This window comes from Castor canadensis, chromosome 5 (genome assembly GCF_047511655.1).
Source record: "Castor canadensis chromosome 5, mCasCan1.hap1v2, whole genome shotgun sequence".
In the NCBI taxonomy this organism is placed as follows: domain Eukaryota; kingdom Metazoa; phylum Chordata; class Mammalia; order Rodentia; family Castoridae; genus Castor; species Castor canadensis.
In genome coordinates, this window is record NC_133390.1 from 117878896 (window position 1) to 117896503 (window position 17608).

Sequence of the window (17608 nt, forward strand, 5' to 3'; positions counted from 1 at the left end):
ACCTGGGCAAAGGGTATTGAGACTCTGTCTCAAAAACAAGCTGGAAGGAGGGTGCTGGTAACTTACACCTATAATTCTCTCTACTTGAGAGGCTGAGATTAGGAGAATTGTGGTTGCAGGACAGCCAGGGCAAGAAAGTTTGTGAGACCCTATCTTAAGAAAAAGCTGGCTATGGTGGCTTACAACTTTCATCCCAGGGATAGTGGGAACCTTAAAAGAGGAATATCATGGTCCAGGCTGGCCTGAGCAAAAAAACTTATCTCAAAAATAACCACAGCAAATAGGTTTGGAGACATGGATCAACTGGTAGAGTGCCTGCCTAGTAAGGGTAAAGTTCTGAGTTCAAACCCCAGTTAAGAAAAAAACAAAAACAAAAACAAGCAAAACCAAGCTAGGTGTGGTGGAAAATGCCTGTGGTCCCAGTTACTCAGGAGGAAGAGGATTAGAGGTGGTCTGAGAAAATGAGACCTTTTCTGAAATACAAACAAAATATAAGGAAAAAGAGTCTGGCTTAAGTTGCAGAAGACTTGAATTCAATCCCTAGTATAGCCAAAAAGAAAGACAAAAAACAAAACAACAACAAAAACCTAAGACCTCTAAGCAAGCAGAACACAAGATCAAGGGAACAAGAAGCAAAAATTTTGCCAGTAGATGACAAGGGGTAATAGGGAGAGGTAGAATTTCCATTTCCATCCCTTAAGTCTTGGCTATGGGAGACACTCCATCACGTACTGGATACAGACAGCCACCTAGAGAACTATTTCCCAATACAGCAAAGTTCTGGCTCTGATTTTTGTTTACTTTTTTTGGTAGTATTCATGTTTCCTAGGCAGGCACCCTACCACTTGAGCCACTTTGACAGCCCTTTTTTTGTGTTGAGTATTTTTGAGATAGTCTGCCAAAGTATTGGCCTGGTAATGATTTGAACCTCAGTCTTCCTGAGTTCTGCCTGCTGAGTAACTAGTATTACAGGTATGAGTATTGGTGCTCAGCAGTTTGAATTTTCAAAAGGCCATTCTTGTATTCAAGACGGTAAGGAACATGGTAAGATGGTGAATTCCATGAGCATGAGCTGCTGCCACAAGTCATTTGCAGGTAAAGGAGTTCCTTGACCAGTAACTATGCTGTGCAGAAACCACGAGGATAGGTAAGTCATTGTGTAAGTCCACAGATGATAGCTTGGGGAGAAGCAGATTCTGTAGGGAAGGCAAATATCTTTCTTTATTCATACATTCATATGTACATACATTGTTTGGGTCATTTCTCCCACCTGCCCCTGCCCACCCTCCCCTCACTCCCTCGCTTCCAGGTGAATTTCTTCTGGCCTTTTCTCCAAATTTGTTGAAAAGAAGACAGAATAATAAGAAAGACAAAGCATTTTTTTAGTTGAGATAAGGATATCTATACAGAAAGATTCCTAGCATTGCTTCCATGCACAAGTGTATTACAACCCTAATTGATCCATCTCTAGCTGACTTCTTCACTACTTCCCAGTCACCTTCCCATATTGACCTCTGTCACTTTAAGTTTACTGTATTAGCTCCTCTGCAGAGGTGACATCAAACACATTCAAGTTTTGGGTTTCCAAACTATCCCCATTCCTCCCATATGTGCTCTCCCCATAGTGTGTGACCGAAGTCCAACAACATTACTGCCTTTGCCCAAATCAAAAGTCTGCATAGGAGGGAGAAGATATGATTTTTGGTCTTCTGAGCCTGGGTAATTTTGCTCAGGATGATGTTCTTGAGTTCCGTCCATTTAATTGCAAATGATAAGATTTCATTCTTCCTCATGGCTGAGTAAAATTACTTTGTGTATTAATACCAGATTTTCTTAATCATTCGTCAGTTGTGGGACATCTTGGCTGTTTCCATAACTTGGCTATCATGAATACTGCTGCAATAAACATGGGTGTGCAGGTGCCTCTGAAGTAACCTGAGTTGCATTCCTTTGGGTATATCACTAGGAGTGGGATTGCTGGATCATGTGACAGATCTATGTTTACTTTGTTAAGAAGCCTCCATATTGCTTTCCAGAGTGGTTGCACTAGCCAGCATTCCCACCAGCATTGCACAAGGGCTTGGGAGGGCAAATTTTTATGCAGAGGAATTTTCAATTTTAGTAACAACAAATCGCTGCCCCTTCCATCATCAACTTGCCACCAGATAGTGGACCAATTTCTCCAGGGAATTATGCCTTATTAGGGGTTCAATGCTGATTTCTTCTCATCAATTTGGACACTCAAACAGTGACTACACCCATATAGACCATGAAAAATGAAAGTCCATTTTGCTGAGTCAGTGCATAACCTCTATCCTGCCAGTATGGCCACTTTGTTCATAAGCCCATGGGTATGCTAAGAGACATCAAGGAACATCACATATACTTGTTAAAAATCCACCACAGTACTCCACTCTTTCTCTCCAACCTCAGTCTGGCTAGCTTGTCAACATGGCAGGTATGAACTCATGCTCTCAGAATGATCACAAAAAACCATCCCCTGAGAAAGTGAATCCCAATGAAGAGTCCACAAAAGACAAAATATTCCTGATGTAACTAACCCTTTTCTTCCAGTTCATGACCAAGTCCAGGTTGTGTTGGAGACCGTGAGTTCTCTGACTCACCTTTGAACCTTGGTAACAAATTTTCCTCTGATTTAAGCAGATTTTATGTTTTTCTACTTATGTTTTAACTGCCTAGAAAGTTTACTGATTCTATGGATTAGGGTAACTTTTGTCACCTAGAGGTAATTCTGAAGGAGATTGTGTCCTATAGATTGTTGTCTATAACCCCACCAAATAATTTCCTTTTCCTGAAGATATCTGGCTTTATGTTAGGACAAACTGAAGTCACAATTTCCCATCTCTGTTGGTTATTGAACATAAAGATTGGAAATGACTGAAAAATAAATTCTAATAATGCATGAATGTATGTGAAATATGCTGGAATGATGGAAAAATTGAATCAGAATTCTTATTATATTTCATAAATTAAGAGGGTTCATTAAGCCAAAAGATAAAAAGTCAATGTGATAAAGAACTATCTTTTATCTAGAATTGGCAGATACTTTATAAATAAGTAATTTTACTGGCGATGTCACCATAGGTTTATAATTGATGTAATTATGTTACATACATTATAATATAATTTATATGTCGCATTATTATACATTATAAATGGAACTTTGAAAACTCATTTATCTTTGCTTTTTGTAGGAAAACCTTGTCCAAAAGTGGATCCCTGAAAAGGCCCACTTCCTTACCTGTTAATCATTCCCACTTTTGAAAACACATATCATCCAACATCACTCAGATCTGATAGCAAAATCATCAAGAAAGCACAACAGTCTCATTATTCCTGGAAGACAAGATTCTGGCATGATCACGTGAGCATCAACCACTCCACATTAGATTCTACTAATATGCCTCTCATAGTGATAGACTTGCTCCCCTCTTGAAACTGTACTTGCTGACAACACTGATCCTATGGTGCTTAGTAATCTTAATCTTTATTGCCTTCAATTTAGGAAACAATATTTGGATTAAAAGATGTACTATACAAAGGAAAAAGATGTGCTGTAATTACTTCTTTGAATTTGGTAGGACTAGGAACTTAACTGTGGGCTTCACACTTGCAAAGCAGGTGCTCTACCTGGAGACACACCTGCAGCCCATTTTGCTCTACTTATTGTGGAGATCGGTTCTCATGCACTATGTGCCTATGCTGGCCTTGAACTTCTATCATCTCAGTCTAAGTCTCAGCAGTAGCTAGGATTACAGGAATGAGCCACCAGTGCTTGACTATATTTACTTCTTACCAAGAATAAACAAGACATCTCATTTTAAATTACATCCTCAAGGATGCTTTGAGATTCAAATTAAAGAAATAGATTAATTGAACGGTAAACCTTTCACTTTGGTTGTACTTTTAGTAGAGATAGGATTTTCAGTAACTGTTTTCTTGGCAGCACCGAGGCTTGAACTCAGGGTGTCACTCTGTCTTGCTAGGCCAATGCTCTTACAGCTTGAGCTACTCAGTCCATCCTTACAGTAAATTATTAACTGTATTTATTCATACATGTCACGTATATAGTTATACACTAAATGAAGATTTTTCTCTCATTTCTTTTAAAAGTTAAAATGCTCACACACAGACACAGACACATATGAAAGAGACACCAACTATACTACATGTTTTATTCTATCCTGCTTAGTTGGACCTAGAACAGATATATGTTTACCTTTCTAGTCCATTTCTGCAAAGAGTGAGAAGAAAGTGACATTATTTGCCTCTAGGGAATGATGCACTTAGTGGCTGTGAGACCAAATTATCTCTATATACTCCTGTGTACATTTAGAATATGGTATATGCCACATTAGTAAATTACTTACATTAAAATTAAATATCATTAAACAAAGATCTCTTTAAGAGGAAACAAGTAACAGAAAGTAGAAAGACTATGTAGACCCCATCACCACCCATTCATGGAATGACCAAGATTCTCACCTCAGGAAGTTGGCTTCATCTTCTGCAATGCCACCCCTGTACCTTGGACCCTGGGCACCTGCCATCCAGAGACAGGAATGTAGGGCCATCCTGTACTTGTCCTCATCCTTCCTCAATTCTCTTCCCTTTACTCTCACCTTCTTTTAAAAGGGTCCTTTTCAGACTGTCATCAACCTACAGTATACTTTCTACTAAGTTTCTGTGTTTGTTCAACCCCTTCTTAAATTAACATACTCACCTCCCCATCCTTCCTGGTTTGTCAAAGGCTAGAAGCAGAAAACAATTTCTAAAAACCCCACACAAGCCACAGAAAACTGCAAATTCCTTTTATGTGGCAGAGAGCTACAGGTTGACAAAACATTCTACATACATCATTCCACAGAATTCACACATCCGCACCAATCCTGGCAAACCCAACAGCTGCCAAACTGGATTAACTCTGTCTTCAAGAATTGCACAACCAGCACCAATCAAATCACTATCTTAGGTTGCTTTTCTACCTGCTCTGGCTGGCTGGCTGGCATTTCTCACAAGTTACAACTCTGGGAATCCAGCATGCTGATGGTCTAAATGTCACCAAATGAGACACATTCCTTCTTGCAGCAGATGGGGGGGGGCCATAGATTTCCCCAGGAATTATCCAGAGAGCACAATCCTTCTGGGGAAGGAAGAAGGACAGGACCAGGGGCCTCCCACTACCAAGCCTGGCCTGGGACATGCAGAATTCATTCCCATGGAGCAGCAGGGCTTTGGCCACCAGCAGAAAGGGTAGCTTTGGTGTCAGGAATTCTCTGCACCCTGGGAAAGGAACGCTGGAGGAGAGAGGGCGAGCAGATTGTTGGCTCAGAGGCACATGAGGGAGAATGAAGCATGCATTTACAAGTCAGGAAAATGTGCAGGGCAGAGCTGTACTTATGTTGCCTGCAATTTAGAAAGGTGACTCTGGGGCCTACCATCAGGAAGAAGAAGGTTCACAAAAGATAAAGTTATAGCTCTCTAGCAAAGGCATCTAGAAACTCCAGGAGGGTGTGGAGGGTGCTCCAGAGATCCTGGATATAGGAAAGAGGTGTGATGGCTGGGGCTGCAGGTAGGATAGGGGTGACGGATTTACCAGTGATGTCCATGAAAAGGTTGTCCTGGTCCTCCAGGTGGTTCAAACCCCAAACCCATCAAAACAAAAAATGTGGTATATCTACACTATGGGATATATTCAGCCAAAAAAACTACAGACGTATGCTGCAACAGGGATGAACCTTGAAAACATGCTAAATGAAAGAAGTCAGACACAGAGATCACATCTTATATTGTCCAATTTATGTAACATTTCCAAAATGAAATAAACAGAGAAAAAGTAGATTAGTGGTTGGTTAGGGCTCTGTGAAAAGAGGAGGAACCATAGGTGATAGTTTTGAGCAGAAGAAAGTGTCTTAAAATTTACTATGGTGGTGGCTGCCAAGCTCTTACAATATGCTAAAAGCAACTAAACTTACTTTAAAAGACTATTTATCTCAGTAGAGAGGTTTCCAAGGGGGAAGGGCAGGGGAAGGAAAGAGGAAGTAAAAGTCCTGGGAGTGTATCTTATCTCCAGTTTGAGTGTGTTAGATACTGGCTTCTTACCCATTGAGAGAGACAGGTCACCCAGTTAACCCAAAGTCTGGGATTTAGTGTGGTGTCCTCCCCTCTGCTTGTAGGTTGTGCATTCTGTTCAGTTCCTGGAAAGCTGACTTCTAGATACTGTTTCTCTTTCTCAGTCCTGACTATGGTACTAACAGGTCACTACTGCCCTTATAGAACCCTGACCTCAAAGCCCTTGGATGACTATCAGCTCCTCCTTTTCTATCATAGCCCACTTAAATTAAGCCTACAGTTCTCATTCTTCTCCACAACTTAAGAATTCAGGACAAAGATCTTTAAGAAACAAGGTACTGTTACCTTGGCAAAATTTATATACACTTCATGAAGCACCCTGAATTGAGATTTCACTGTACTCACTCAAATGTCATAATGAGAAGATTATCTTTGGATTCCTTAATAGACTCTCTCTTCCCTAAAAAAGGTCCTATTTGGGGGTCATGCACAATGGCTCATGCCTGTAATCCCAGCTTCTTGAGAAGTAGAGATGGGAAGATCACAGTTCTAAGCAGGCCTGGGCCAAAAGTTAGGAAGGCCCTAACTCAAAGAACAATTTAGGCATGATAGTCAACATCTATAATTGCAATATATGAGAGTCAAGGTAGGAAGATCATGGTCAGAAGCTGTCCAGGGAAAGCATAAGAACACTATCTGAAAAATAACTAAAGCAACATAGGTTAGGGGCATGGCACAAGTTGTAAATTGCTTACTTAGGATGCAGGAGCCCCTGAATTCAAAACCCCAATACCAGGCACAAAACAGACATGCAGATTAAAACTAAGAATCAGAATAGAAGATGTATATAAATCAACACAGCTATGCCCACCTGATTTTTGACAAAGGCACCCAACACATATGAAGGAGAAGAGACAGCCTCTTCAACAAATGTTGCTTTGGAAACTGGATATCTGCATGCACAAATTGAAATTGGATCCATGTCTTTCACCCTGCACAAGTATCAAGTTAAAATGGACTAAGGACAATAATAAGACCTGGAACTCTGAATCTAGTGCAAGAAAGATCAGAAACTACAATGGAACTAATAGGCATAGAAAATGACTTTCTAAGTAGAATTCTAATGGCTCAGCAACTAAGAGAAAGGATTGACAAATGGGCCTACATGAAACTAAAATGCTTCTGAACAACAAAAGTAATAGTCATAAGAATGAAGAGGCAGCCCACAGAATGGGGGAAATCTTTGCCAGGTACATATCTGACAGGAATTAATACCAAGAATATACTCAAAAACTAACTTCCCAAAAAATCAATGACCCAATGAACAAATACCCAAATGAAGTGAACAGAGCTTTTTCAAAGGCAGAAGCCCAAATGACTAAAAACAACATAATGAAATGCTCACCAACCCTGGTCATAAAGGAAACGCAAATCAAAACTATACCAAGATTCCACCTCACTCCAATTAGAATGGCTATCATCAAGAATACAAACAAATCATGTTTTTAAGGATGTCTAAAAAAAGGAACCCTCATATGCAGTTGGTGGGAATGTAAATTAGAACAGCCAGTATGGAAAAGAGTATGGAGGCTCCTCAAAACTAAAAGTAGACTTGCTGTATGATCCAGCATTATCATTCATAGGGATATCCCTTAAGGAATTTAAGTCAGGTTACAATAAAGACACCTGCACATCCATGTTTACTGCAGCATTATTCACAGCAACTAAGATATGGAAACAATCAAGGTGCTTCAGTACTGATACATGGATCAAACATTGCGGCATTTATACAATGGAATTTTATTCAGCCTTAAATAAGAATGAAAATTTGTTGTTTGCAGGTAAATGGATGGAACTAAGGAACATCAACTTAAGTGAAATTAGTCAGGTTAAGAAAACCAAAGGCCACATGTTTTCTCTCACACATGGACTAGAGACCTGATACACATACAAGCAGTATTATGAACAATAGGTCTCACTAAAGGGAGCTCATTTACGAGAGAGAGAGGGTAAAAGGAGGAGGTTAAGGAAGTCAGTATGGTTGTTGTACTGCCTGTACAGGAATGCAGAATTTTTAAACCTTTTGAAACTACCCTAAGAAGGGCAATAAAGTAGAAAGGCAAAAAATAGAGGGAATGAACCAATTTGTGCTATCATACATACATATATATGTATATACCCATATATTTATACAGAACTGTCACAATGAAACATCCTGTATAGCTATCATAATGAAACAAAAATGTGATGGGAGAACATATGATTTTTGGTCTTTTGGGCCAGGCTAACCTCACTCAGAATGATGTTCTCCAATTCCATCCATTTACCAGTGAATGATAACATTTCGTTCTTCTTCATGGCTGCATAGAATTCCATTGTGTATAGATACCACATTTTCTTAATCCATTCATCAGTGGTGGGGCATCTTGGCTGTTTCCATAACTTGGCTATTGTGAATAGTGCCACAATAAACATGGATGTGCAGGTGCCTCTGGAGTAACCTGTGTCACAGTCTTTTGGGTATATCTCCAAGTGTGGTATTGCTGGATCAAATGGTAGATCGATGTCCAGCTTTTTAAGTAGCCTCCAAATTTTTTTCCAGAGTGGTTGTACTAGTCTACATTCCCACCAACAGTGTAAGAGGGTTCCTTTTTCCCCGCATCCTCGCCAACACCTGTTGTTGGTGGTGTTGCTGATGATGGCTATTCTAACGGGGGTGAGGTGGAATCTTAGTGTGGTTTTAATTTGCATTTCCTTTATTGCTAGAGATGGTGAGCATTTTTTTTCATGTGTTTTCTGGCCATTTGAATTTCTTCTTTTGATAAAGTTCTGGACATTAGATCAAGGGCAAACACAACAAGGGGATTGGACTATGAGCACATGATAAAAGCAAGAGCACACAAGGAAGGGGTCAGGATAGGTAAGACACCTAAAAAACTAGCTAGTATTTGTTGCCCTTAACGCAGAGAAACTAAAGCAGATACCTTAAAGCAACTGAGGCCAATAGGAAAAGGGGAACAGGTACTAGAGAAAAGGTTAGATCAAAAAGAATTAACCTAGAAGGTAACACCCATGCACAGGAAATCAATGTGAGTCAATGCCCTGTATAGCTATCCTTATCTCAACCAGCAAAAACCCTTGTTCCTTCCTATTATTGCTTATACTCTCTCTACAACAAAATTAGAAATAAGGGCAAAATAGTTTCTGCTGGGTATTGAGGTGGGGGAGAGGGAGGGGGCGGAGTTGGTGGTAAGGGAGGGGGTGGGGGCAGGGGGGAGAAATGAACCAAGCCTTGTATGCACATATGAATAATAAAAAAAAAATGAAAAAAATGTGCTGGGCACCAATGGCTCAGACCTTTAATCCTTGTGACTCAGGACGAAGAGAAAAGGAAGATCATGGTTCAAAGACAGCTTGGAGAAATAGTTTGCAAGACCCTATGTCGAAAACACCTATCACAAAAAAAGGGCTGTTGGATTGGCTCAAGGTATAGTCCCTGAGTTCCAGCCCCAGCTCTGCCCACCACACCAAAAAAACAAAAACAAAAATGGCTTTTGTTTTCAAAAATGGAGAAAAGAAATGGAAAACGAGTCCTATATAGGGAGTTGATAATTGTGGGAAGGGTGAGACTATAAGGAAATGGTGTTGGATATGGTGTAAATATTATATATTCATGTATGAAAATGGAAAAATGAGACCTGGTGAAACTATTCCAGGAATGGGGGGAAGGAGGATAAAGAAGAATTATGGAGGGATGAATTCAACTATGGTATATTATAAGAACTTTTGTAAATGTCACAATATACCCCCACAACAAAAACTTTTTTAAAACTCAGTAATGTAAAAAGTTTTTTTTAATCATTGTGTTCATTTCAGTGAGCTTCAGAGAGAGAAGCTATACAACCTCACTTAATCAGCCACTTTTCCTACACACTAACACCCATGTGACTTACTGTGCATGTTAGTTCTGATGACCTTGTACCACCTCACAAACATTATAGCACTGACATCACCCAACAACAAATGTGAGGAACAGAGCTCTATGCTCCAAATGCCTCTGACAATAGCTGCACCAGCACAGGAAATCATCCAAACTCTCTGTATAGATTCCCTATAAAATAAGAAGGTTGGTCCAAATGACATATAAGGTCAGTTTGGTTTCTCACATTCTATTAACTTTTTAGGTCACTGTTGCTCAACTGTGCAGTTCTCAAATTCCTGACCCACAGAAAATGAGTTAATTTTTTTTTCCTGCTTACTGTGCTAAATGTTGGAGAAATCTGTTACACAGATGTAGGTAACTAATAGAAGGAAGATGACAGGCCCATCTGCTAACTAGTGGTGGCATCCAAGATTTCTCCACAACCTCAGGGGCTTGCACTGGGAGCCCAGGGACATCTTGATACCTGCCCTCCAATAAAGCATCTATGGCCTCTGCAAAAATCCTATCAGTGCATTTGGTGGGATCTTGACAAAACATTCTTAAATGATACATACATGCTAAGGGAGCCAGGGCTAATGAACTTGTCCTCAACTCAGTCACTGCTAGAGGCTGGGGTATGGGAATTGTTTATCTCATAGAAGAAAGATCTCTTATCACAACATGCTCCTTAACTCACCTGAATTTGTAGAATCTGAAATTCAAGTTGAAAAGTAACCATGTGCTAATTTCCTGATAATCTGTATCACTGTATAACTTTCTTTATATTTGTAAATTAGAAAAACCAGAATTTTCAATGGAATTTTATTCAGCCACAAAAAAGAATGAGATTTTATCTTTTGCAGGTAAATGAATGTAACTGGACATTATCAAGCCAGGTTCTGAAAGCCAATCACTGCATGTTTTCTCTCAGATATAGAATATAGGCCCAATAAAAATATAAAGAATATTATGAAAAACAACTCAATCTAAGGGGAAGCCACTAATAGGAGAGAGGACATTTAAAGAATGAAGTTAAAAACGTGAATATGGTAGATGTATTTTCTATACAATAATGAATATAGAAGGGGAATAAAGTACAAAGGACAAAAGGAAGAGATGAAACAATTCGGGTTATAATACATATGTACATGGAAATATCACAGTGAAACTCCCTACAGAGCTACCTTAAACAAAAAATATTTTTTTCAAAAAAAGAGAACAGACCCAGTCCCACCAAAAACAAACAACTAAACTAACAAGAAACACAAAACAAGAAAGTAAAACTGTTCCTGTCTGGGGGTTAGTTACTGTGGGAGCAGGGAGGATAAAAAGTAAAGGGTTTTGAGGGTGAATGTGATGGAAATATTATGTACTCATGTATGAAGATGGAAAAATGAGATCTGTTAAACTATTCCAGGAATAGGGAGAGAGGAAATAAAGAGGAATGGTGGAAGGGATGAATTTAACTATGATATATTTTTAACAACTTTTGTAAATGTAACAACATATACCCAGTACAACAGTACTCAATAAAAGATATTTAAAAAAGAAAAACAAGTACCACTCCACCAGACCCTTTGTACATTGACTATTTTCAATATAGCATTGTGGAAACTATTTGCAGAGCTGGCTATGAACTGCAATCCTCCTGTTTCTACCCGCTGAGTAGAGAGAAATGCAGGTATATGTCACAGGCAAACACCCCAAATTTCAATATATTACTATTGGTTTTTTATCACATATATATCTATTCCTAAACAACATAGTGATTGGTTTTAAATGGCTTTGCTCTGTTTATTCCTTTAGGGGTTCACTGTACTTCTTTAACCTAAAAATTTATAGACTTGGACTGGAGGTGTTGCTAAAGCTGTAGAGCAACTGCTTTGCAAGTGAAAAGCCCTGAGTTCAAACCCCAGTACGACCAGTCCCAACAGTCCCACCAAAAAGAAAAAGTCTATAAAGACCTATAGTTTTAAGGAAATTTAGAAAAAGAATTTAAGCATTGAATATATTTTAATGAAATTAGTGAACACCACTTATTTCCTTCAAAATAATCCTTCAAATAATCAAAATAATCCTTCAAAACAATCAAATACAAAGCCCACACATTCCTACTTCAAAACATAATCTTAGAGCTCACAAAATGGTTAAGAACAATCCTCATTAGTACAGTGCTGAGAAATCATGCAAAAAAAATAGTTAAGAACAGAGGCTGGGCAGAGTGGTTCATGCTTGTAGTAATACCAGCTACTTGGCAGGCAGAAATCAGGAGGATCACATTTCTAATCCAATGCAGGCAAAAAGTTAGTGAGACCTGGGCTGGTGATATGGCTCAAATGGTAGATTGCCTGCCTAGCAATTACAAGGCCCTGAGATCAAACCCCAACACTACAAAATAAAATCCCAAAAGATAGTATGACCCCATTTCAACCAGTAAGCTGACCATGTTATTGTGTACCTGTATTCTTATCTGTGTCCCCAGTCCCACCACCCCAAAAATAATACCATCTGTGTGACAGGGCATAGGGTGGAGGATCAAGAAAAAAGGGCTAGGGGTGTGGCTCAAGTGGTAGAGCACCTACCAAGCAAATAAGAGACACTGACTTCAAACACCACTATTATCAAAAATTTTAAAAAAGGTAAGAACAGACTCTGAGAATGCATTGGTTGCCTAGCATAGTCAAGGAACTGGGTTCAATCCCCAGCACTGGAAAAAAAGAAAAAAAAATTAAATGAAAAACTATTCTTACATTCCTAATACTTGCAGGCACACTTAATTTTGAATTTCAAACTCATTATTTTGGAAACCAACTAGTAAGGAAACAAAACTGTGGATATTCGGAGAGATTCCAAGATGGCGGCTAGAGGTAGGAAGCAGAAAGAGAGCCTCCTATAGTGAAATCTTGGAGAGACGCTGGAGACACACTTTGCAGGCATAATCACGAGAAAAGGCATAACTTTGGCCCCTCCACATCTCCAGCCGGCGCAGAGAATCTCCACTTCACGTTAAACGGAGAACCGAGGAGGCCCCCGGGGCCGCCAGTGGCCGGCGCCCATATGGCTTGGGAAGACGCGGACCAGGTGAGCTTCGCGGTACCGCGGTTCCCCCACAGACAAGCCTGGGCCAGAGCAGCATAGCCCCCTGGACAGACTGACCTCCACCCGGGAAAAAAGAGAAACTGAGTACTAAGCAATAAGAACAGTTAAGACACGCTGGAAAGAGGGTGGGGCGCCCTGAGCGCTGAAGATTGGGGGAAGGGAACCCTTCCCGGGACTGGAAATAAACGAGCCGGGCGGGCCGGAGAGGCTCTGGAGGGAGTGGGGCGCGCCAGCAACCAGGAGCAGGGACGCTTGTGAGAGGAGGGAAGACCCACTTCCCACGTGAACTGTAAATAAACACGAAGGCCTGACAACGCGGGGCAGTGTCGCCTTTCCCAGTGCTTGGAAAGGGAAAAGCCTGTAGCAGAGGCCCCCCCTCCCCCGCACAGGAGAACTCTGAGCAAACAAAGCCTGTGGGATCAGGTGAGTGCTAAGCTCACCCCAGAGATCTGCATAAATAACGCCGCCAGCTACAGGCTGAGAGCAGCAGGCAGGCAAGCCACAGTTGCAGATACCACTCTCAGAACTGCCTCCAGACGCTTTTTTTTCTTTTTCTCCCTACCTTTGATGAGAGAACAACCGAATTACACCTGCAAGCCGAAAAACTTACTGAAACTATTGCATTTGAACTGGGGACACTTGGTGGGGCTTTTTTTTTATTTTTTCTTCTGTGTGTGTGTGTGAGTGTAGTTTTGTTCTACTTTATGCATCCCCTTTGATGAGACAACTACAGAACAACATCTGAGGCACCAACTCCAGGACTGGAGATTAAGACGGACATCCAAATTATTAAGACTGAAATTGCATTGCATATAAACTTGGAAGTTTTTTGGTTTTTTTTTATTTTTATTTTTTTTAATTTCCTATTTTCCATTTTATTTTAATTCATTTTTATAAATAGATATTACTTTCATATACTTATTTTTTATTTTTTTTATCTTTGATTTTCAATCCTCTCTCTGTCTCTCTATTGTCTGTTCAGCTTACTGTCGATTAGTACACTAACACTCCCTGTTTATACCTTTGAAACTCTCTTGTCTGATACCTTGTTCTGCTTTCTCCCTCTTGTCTGTATATTTGTTTTCCCCTTTTCTTTAACTTCTTGCTTTCCATCTCAGCTCACTCTTCCGTTCTCAATATTACCATTGTTATTATTACAAGCTAGAAAATACTTAATTACACACAGTACAGGGACAGTAACAACACCAAGGACAATGACAGGAAGACAGAAAAAACAAGGAAACCAGTTTCCCCACAGCAAAAAATTAGTACAGGAACCAGAGGGGAATGAAGAGAACAGAAACTCAGAGCCAGACTCCAACAAAATGAAGATAAACTATGCCAAAGGACCCAATGAAGCCTACAAGAATAATTTAAAAGAAGACATACTACAAGTACTCAATGAGAATTTTATAGAGATGATACTGGATAGGGTCAACCAAAATGTACAGGAGACACTCAAGAAATTCCAAGACAATAAAAATAGAGAATTTGAAAAAGCAAAAGAAGAAATAAAGGAAACCATAGAAGCACTGTATAAACACCAAAGTGAAAGAGAGAACACAATGAATAAATGGATAAATGAACTCAGGACAAAAATAGACAACAATAAAGAAGAAAACAGCCAGGATATGGAAAACCTCAGAAAAAAGAATGAAACAGAACTGCAAAACAAAACGGAAAGCCAATCCAGCAGAATAGAACAAACAGAAGACAGAATCTCAGAACTTGAAGATGAAATGGTAATTAAAGGAAAAACCGAAGAACTATTAATTAAACAACTCAAGACCTGTGAAAAGAAAATGCAAGAACTCACCGACTCCATCAAAAGACCAAACTTGAGAATCATGGGCATCGAAGAAGGAGAAGAGGTGCAAGCGAAGGGAATGCGTAATATATTCAACAAAATAATAATGGAAAATTTCCCAAATCTAGAGAAAGATATTCCCATACAAATGCAAGAGGCCTCCAGGACACCAAACAGACCAGATCAAAATAGAACTACTCCACGACATATCATCATTAAAACAACAAGTTCAGAAACTAAGGAAAGAATATTGAAGGCTGCAAGAGAGAAAAAACAAGTAACATACAAAGGTAAACCCATCAAAATCACAGCAGACTTCTCAACAGAAACATTAAAAGCAAGAAGAGCGTGGGGTGAGATCTTCCGGGCACTGAATGAAAATAACTTCAACCCCAGGATACTCTACCCAGCAAAGCTATCATTCAAAATAGATGGAGCAATAAAAGTCTTCCATGATAAGCAGAAACTAAAACAATATGTGACCACAAAGCCACCATTACAAAAGATTCTGCAAGGGATCCTGCACACAGAAAGTGACACCCAACTTAACCATGAAAAGGCAGGCAGCACCAAACCACAGGATAAGAAAAAGCAAGACAGTAGAGAGTAACATCAAGTTAGGTACACACAATCAAACCTTCAAACAACTAAGATAACTAAATGGCAGGAATCACCACATACCTATCAGTACTAACACTTAATGTCAATGGACTTAATTCACCCATCAAAAGACACCGTTTGACAAAATGGATTAAAAAAGAAGATCCAACAATTTGTTGCTTACAGGAGACTCATCTCACCGACAGAAATAAGCATATGCTTAGGATGAAAGGCTGGAAGAAGATTTACCAAGCCAATGGCCCCCGAAAACAAGCAGGAGTAGCAATACTTATCTCTGACAAAGTAGACTTCAAACCTACATTGATCAAACGAGACAAAGAAGGACATTCCATACTAATAAAAGGGGAAATAGACCAAAAGGAAATAATAATCATCAATCTGTACGCACCCAATGTCAACGCACCCAATTTCATCAAACATACCCTAAAAGACCTAAAAGCATATATAAACGCCAACACAGTGGTTGTGGGAGACTTTAACACTCCATTATCATCAATAGATAGGTCATCCAAACAAAAACTCAATAAAGAAATCCAAGATCTAAAATATGCAATAGATCAAGTGGACCTAGTAGATGTCTATAGAACATTTCATCCAACCTCTACACAATATACATTCTTCTCAGCAGCCCATGGAACCTTCTCCAAAATAGATCATATCCTAGGGCACAAAGCAAGCCTCAGCAAATATAAGAAAATAGAAATAATACCATGCATACTATCTGACCACAATGCAGTAAAAGTAGAACTCAACAACAAAAGTAAAGACAAAAAACATGCAAACAGCTGGAAACTAAATAACTCATTACTTAATGAAGAATGGATCATCGATGCAATAAAAGAGGAAATTAAAAAGTTCCTAGAAGTCAATGAAAATGAAAACACAACCTACCGGAACCTATGGGACACAGCTAAGGCAGTCTTGAGAGGAAAGTTTATAGCCATGAGTGCATATATTAAAAAGATTGAAAGATCCCAAATCAATGACCTAATGATACATCTCAAACTCCTAGAAAAACAAGAACAAGCAAATCCCAAAACAAATAGAAGGAGAGAAATAATAAAAATAAGAGCTGAAATCAACGAAATAGAAACCAAAAAAACCATACAAAGAATTAATGAAACAAAAAGTTGGTTCTTTGAAAAAATAAACAAGATCGATAGACCCCTGGCAAACCTGACTAAAATGAGGAGAGAAAAAACCCAAATTAGTAGAATCAGGAATGCAAAAGGGGAGATAACAACAAACACCATGGAAATCCAGGAAATCATCAGAGACTACTTTGAGAACCTATATTCAAATAAATTTGAAAATCTAAAAGAAATGGACAGATTTCTAGATACATATGATCATCCAAAACTGAACCAAGAGGAAATTAATCACCTGAATAGACCTATAACACAAAATGAAATTGAAGCAGCAATCAAGAGTCTCCCCAAAAAGAAAAGTCCAGGACCTGATGGATTCTCTGCTGAATTCTATCACACCTTTAAAGAAGAACTGATACCAACCCTCCTTAAACTGTTCCATGAAATAGAAAGGGAAGGAAAACTGCCAAACACATTTTATGAAGCCACTATTACACTTATCCCAAAACCAGGCAAAGACACCTCCAAAAAGGAGACCTATAGGCCAATCTCCTTAATGAACATTGATGCAAAAATCCTCAACAAAATAATGGCAAACCGAATTCAGCAACACATCAAAAAGATTATTCACCACGACCAGGTAGGCTTCATCCCAGGGATGCAGGGGTGGTTCAACATACGAAAATCAATAAACGTAATAAACCACATTAACAGAAGCAAAGACAAAAACCACTTGATCATCTCAATAGACGCAGAAAAAGCCTTTGATAAGATCCAACATCATTTCATGATAAAAGCTCTATGAAAACTAGGAATAGAAGGAAAGTTCCTCAACATTATAAAAGCTATATATGACAAACCTACAGCCAGCATTATACTTAACGGAGAAAAATTAAAACCGTTCCCTCTAAAATCAGGAACCAGACAAGGATGCCCACTATCTCCACTCCTATTCAACATAGTACTGGAATTCCTAGC

At 39.3% G+C, this 17608-nt stretch overlaps 1 long non-coding RNA gene across 1 annotated transcript in view; it reads right to left on the bottom strand.

Moving 5' to 3' along the window:
- Positions 1 to 3258: 3258 nt before the first annotated feature.
- Positions 3259 to 17608, bottom strand: part of LOC141423319 (uncharacterized) — a 73340-nt gene continuing 58990 nt past the window's right edge. Inside the window, exon 12 of the long non-coding RNA XR_012448092.1 lies at positions 3259 to 3357. This is a non-coding gene — a long non-coding RNA (uncharacterized lncRNA). The remainder of the gene's footprint in view (positions 3358 to 17608) is intronic.